This window comes from Amblyomma mixtum, chromosome 8 (assembly GCF_055824585.1).
Source record: "Amblyomma mixtum isolate Tamu chromosome 8, ASM5582458v1, whole genome shotgun sequence".
NCBI lineage: Eukaryota > Metazoa > Arthropoda > Arachnida > Ixodida > Ixodidae > Amblyomma > Amblyomma mixtum.
Window position 1 is genome coordinate 59,105,621 of NC_143019.1, and position 6,000 is coordinate 59,111,620.

A 6,000-nucleotide genomic window follows, 5' to 3' on the forward strand; every position below is an offset into this window, starting at 1 on the left:
CCTTAGGAACATAAACACTTGAGTGCAGTGGGGTCGTGCGGGGACCCTGGGGCGTGCCCCGAATTCCTGTTGAAATAAAGTTTTCTCTCTCTCTCTCTCTATCGGCGAACTGTTTATTAAATTGGCTTTTTGGGAAAGGAAATAGCGCAGTATCTGTCTCGCATATCTTGGTGGACACCTGAACCGCGCCGTAAGGGAATGGAGGAAGGAGGAACTGAGAGAAGGAAGTAAGAGTTGCCGTAGTGGAGGCCTCCGGAATAATTTCGACCACATGGGGATCGTTAACGTGCACTGACATCGCACAGCACACGAGAGCCTTTTGCATTTCGCCTCTGTACTGTGCATTGTTTCCCGTGCGTGTGCTTGCATGCTAGTTTAGCAAGATCCTCACGCGCGTGCGACCTGTATATATGTTATGTTAATATGTCAATAGATTCACTGCCCAGTGTACCTCTCCCCTTATCCTTTGTAACTGTCCCCTCAACTATGATTTCACTTCTACACACAGCCTGCTATCCTTTATTTCCGCTTCCCCAACTCAGGCGCTTCCAGCCGCGATAGCAGATGGCGGGGCTGACAAAAAATATTTTCCTTCCATTTACTATGTTTATTAATCCACTTACTACTACTACTACTTTCGCCTCCATCGAAACGCTGCCGCCGCGGTCGGGTCCAGTACCGAGTTTCTGCCCCAACGTTGTCAACGCCAACGCATTCAGCGCACATATCTCTGACACCACCGCCAGGTAACTCAAAGCGCAACTGAGGTGTCCACTGACCCATAGAGTCTGTTAGGCGCCTTTCCTTTCCTTTTGTGACTCTCGGTTGGTTGGTTGGTTTATGGGGTTTAACGTCCCAAAGCGACTAAGGCTATGAGAGACGCCGTAGTGGAGGGCTCCGGAAATTTCGACCACCTGGGGTTCTTTAACGTGCACTGACATCGCACAGTACACGGGCCTCGAATTTCTCCTCCAAAGAAATTCAGCCGCCGCGGCCGGGATCGAACCCACGTCTTTCGGGCCAGCAGCCGAGCACCATAGACACTGAGCCACCGCGGCGGCTGTCAAAGAGGCTGTCAAAGAGGCCGCACGCAGACAGTGGAGTTGGAATTTGAGGAGTAGGCTAATAGTGCTTTCACAATAATATTGGGCTTTGTGGTGGAAATATTTTAATGAAATAGTTTAGGAGGTTGGAGCGGTGGTTGGAGCTCTCAGTCCGGAACCCCATTGGCATAGGCTGCTGTCGGGGCTCTTTCGATGAATTTTAAGCATGAAATGCTTTTAGCTCCCGTTGTCGGCAGTGTGGTGACGTCACGCCGAGACCGAGAGCCATCATCCGGGCACTGAAATCCACTCATCCGGGCTCTGAAACGAGAACATCCGGGCACCGTACGAGACTTAACGAGATTTAACGAGACTCTCTAAGCCCTCCTACGCGACCGGCATGCAAGCGCCGGTTGGTCTCCAAATGAGACAAAAAATAACTGCTGCCAGTGCCTTCTCAATGTTTATCAAGATATCAGTGGAGCTGTGGGTTTGATAATGCACGGAATTATAATTTCCGATTTCTAATAACGCATGCAAAAAGCACATAAATGCCACGTTACACTTCGTTGTCATACGTGATCCGGGGGAGAAGCGCTGCGTTCAAAGGGCAAGGCATCGCGCCGAAGGGGTGGTGGCGTTCCTCCCTTCCTTTACGGTGCGGTTCGGGTGTCCACCGAGATGGCAGAGAATTACTGCGCCATTTCCTTTCCTCAAAAAACCTTGCGTTCAAATGGCAAGGCATTGCGCTGAACGGGTGGTGGCGTTCCTCCCTTCCTGTACGGTGCGGTTCGGGTGTCCACCGAGATGACATTAGGCCCGTAAACATTTCATGCTTACTCTACTCTCGTTTACGGGAGAGGCAGAGATTTTCTTCATTACGGCTCCTCTTTCTTTTTTCACTCCCACTTCCTCCCTTCCTGTACGGCGCGGCTCAGGTGTCCACCGAAATTACAGCGAATTACAGCCCCATTTCCTTTCCTCAAAAAGCGTTGCGTTCAAAGGGCAACGCATCGCGCCGAACAGGTGGTGGCATTCCTTGGACCGTGGCAGCGCTACAACACGCTGTCGCGTTCCACTCCTAAAGGCGAAGCTTAAGCGTCATTAATTGGCAGTTAATTAATGCACCAACAAAATGTGCAGTGAACAATCACGTAGCAGAATGCAGCACTCAGGCTTTCGCCTTTCACCACTTTAGCCGCTAAAGTTCCTCGTAATTTTCAATAAATTGCCTCTTCATATGCATGTTAAAACAGTGTCGTTGAAGCATAACATAATTATTTACCAACAAGAAGTTTGTGTGCTTTAATATAAGAGCATTTATTTTCGCGCTTGCATCCTCTGGCGTTCGGTGAGAATACTAGCCGCTTGCGTAGTCGTACTTCCTGATGTCAGTTCCTGCCGAGTGTCATCTTTTTTTTTTTTTTCTTTCTCTATGGTGACAGCTTGTACAGCTCGTTCGGTGGCCATGTCGTTGGCGTAATAGTAGTAGTCGGCACCGCATGTCGGAAATAATAGGGGCTGCACAAAAACAATCTTATCATGCCAATAATTTGCCCCAGTATGTTCCTGACAGTGTCATAACATTCTGCGTTCCATGCAGCATAAGCCTACTAGTTAAGTTAGAGCCTAGCTCGCGGCAGGCATTCGAACCGGCGACCTATATCAGAAACTGCCTCAAAAAATCGTGCCGTGCGTGTTTCGGGTGTCCACCAAGATAAGTGAGACTGTTACTACGTTATTTCCTTTCCTCAAAAAAAAAAAAACTTTTTTTTTATTCGTTTCGTCCGAGCAGGTCGATCCCGGCCGCGGCGGTTGAATTTCTTTGGAGGAGAAATTCTAGAGGCCCGTGTGCTGTGCGATGTCAGTGCACGTAAAAGAACCCCAGGTGGTCGAAATTTCCGGAGCCCTTCACTACGGCGTCCCTCATAGCCATAGTCGCTTTGGGACGTTAAACCCCCTGAACCAAACCAAAAAGTATGACGCGATAGCGTTCGTTGGTCCCGTCAGCGGCTCCTCTTCCCCATGCATACACCGAAATTTGGAATAACGTGAAAAAAAAAATTTGGCGGGGGCTTAGCTTTGGTTAAGTCTGGTAGGTTGTTGTTGTCGTTGCGACTGAGAGAAGAATGAAAAGGAAAGTGCACGGGCCTGCCAACAAGCTCCAGCCGAGCCACCACCGCTGCCACGTGCAGATAGAGGAGAGTTAAAAGATCTGAGGAAAGAGAAAAAAAAAAGAAAGAAACGACGGCGTCGCAGCAACAACCGCGTCCGTCGAAGCGGACGCTGGCTGAAAAAAAACAGATAAACGGCCGTAGCCGCGCTTCGTCACCTCCTCTCCTAGAGCGCGGCGCGCCGTGCCAAGCGGCCGCCGTTGCCCGGCGAGCCGAGTTAGTATCCCGTCTCTCGCTCTTGGTATGACGTCACGCTGTGGCGTCACTAGGCATGGTATGACGTCAGAGGTCATTCTAAAGGTCAAACGTGCCAAGTGGCCGCCGCTACGCGAAAGGCCGTTCTTGGGAGTAGTATTGTTTTCGCAAGAAAATTGAAAACTGGTTTTTGAGGCTAGGAAACGGCGCAGTATCTGTCTCACATATGTCGGTGGACACCTGAACCGAGCCACACGGCACACGGGTGCCTCTTGCGTTCCGCCTCTATCGAAACGCAGCCGCTGCGGTCGGGTTCGAACCCGGGTACTCCGACTCAGCCGCAATTCGATCCCAACATAGATGGGCGTTCTCACACTGTGGAGAGATCTGCGATATCTTTCACATTGTGTGAGCATGTACTCCGAATCCTCACCTTCCCCTTTCCTCCACCCCTTCCCCCCACCCCTCCCCCCCGAGGGGCGCGGGGGACTGGCCTTCTCCAAGGCTCCACACTGGAGTTCCAAAGGGCTCTGGTAAAGAGCGCTCGAGACGGGGACTCGTCGTGCGGTGTCCCGGACCGACCATGTAGCGGGGGTCTTCAGGCCCCTAAACTCGCTTTCCTGTGCATTAAAAAGTTTTTCACCCCCATCGCCACCGGCCGGGCTGCCAGTGTTATGGACCTTAGGAACATAAACACTTGAGTGCAGTGGAGTCGTGCGGGGACCCTGGGGCGTGCCCCATTCCTCTTCAAAAAAAATTCAGGGGGCACTTTGACTGTCTAAAGTGGGTAGAGGCGGAAGCGTTTTCCGCACCACCTTCGCTGTTTCTGTGGCACTGGTGGCGTCACATATATTTCAGTACTAAATACTAAGTGATGGCAAATCACTAATTAATTGTTAATTACTGATTAATGCCTGAATACTAATTAACTGCTAATTAATGACGCTTAAGCTTCGCCTTTAGGAGTGGAACGCGACAGCGCGTTGTAGCGCTGCCAGGGAGTCCACGGAACGCCACCACCCGTTCGGCGCGATGCCTTGCCCTTTGAACGCAACGCTTTTTGAGGAAAGGAAATGGCGCAGTAATTCTCTGCCACCTCGGTAGACACCTGAACCGCACCGTAGAGGAAGGGAGGTGGGAGTGAAAGAAGATAGATAAAGAGGAGCCGTAATGAAGAAAATGAAAATTGTATTTGAGGAAAGGAAATTACGCAGTAACTGTCTCACAGATCTCGGTGGACACCCGTCAAAATTCAGGGGGCCACTTTTTTTTACCTAAATTGTGGTCACTGATGTGTGGTTAAGATGTTAAGCTTCGCCCCTAAGAGTGGAACACGACAGCGTCTTGCAACGCTGCCAAGGAGTCCATAGAACGCCATCGCCCATTCGGTTCTACAGCTCGCTCGTCGGTAAATTGGTTTTTGAGGAAAGGAAATGTATCTGTCTCTCATAACTCAGTGGACACCTAAACCTCGCCGGAAGGGAATGGAGGAGGATGAGAGTGAGTGAAGACACCGTATTCACTAGATGCGCCTTTGTTCATTCCAAACCAACGAGCTGGCATGGCGGAGTGGATAGCGTGCTCGTCTCTCACGCTGAAGACCGGGGTTCGATTCCTGAGCTCGACCTATTTCTTAATCGCTTTTATTTATTTATATGGCCTGACTAGTAAAGCTAAGTAGGCTAATTAGGTAATTAAGCAATTAACTAAGCTCAGTCCCACTTACTTGGAGCATCACTATACGATCCCTTCAATTGGTTGCATGGTTACTAGCCAAAGTACAGTTGGCCCCGTTTGAAATTCGCGCACTGTGGCGCTCAGTCGCTCAGTAGACGAGCGCCTTAACTGAGCCACCGCGGCGATTGCTCTCGCGGCTTCACATTCCAATTCAAATTAATCATCAAGCCTCCCACGTAGTAAATGTTGTGTCTGGTGTACCTCAGGGTTGTGTCTTGGCACCTGTTCTTTTCTTGATTTTTATAAATGATCTGACGACTAATCTCAACGTTAATATACGACTGTTCGCCGATGACTGTGTAATTTATCGCGAAATTAATACATTAGAGGATCATGAAGCTCTTAACAACGCATTACATTCTATAGCAAAATGGTGCACTGACTGGCAGATGACACTGAACGCTGCTAAATCTGCTGTTATGACAGTTTCTAGAAAGAAACATAAATCCGACTTTCGGTATACTATAAATGGCACACCACTTACTGTAGTGACTAATCATAAGTATCTTGGCGTACTAATAACCCATGACCTCAGGTGGAACGCTCACGTGGACAAAATCACCTCAACAGCTTTGAAACGACTCTTTTTTCTTAGACGACGCCTCACATTAGCCCCTTTTCAAACTAAGCTTTTAGCCTACAATGTTTTGGTTAGATCTGTTCTCGAATATGCTAACGTCGTTTGGTTTCCTTATACTAATCAAGATATAACCAAACTTGAAGCTGTTCAAAGAAAAGCAGCCAGATTTATATTTAACAAATACAAAATAACCTATTCGCCTACTGAATTAATGAAAACTGAAGGAATAAAATCATTGCAGACCCGTGCAAAAGTCGCACGACTAAAACTC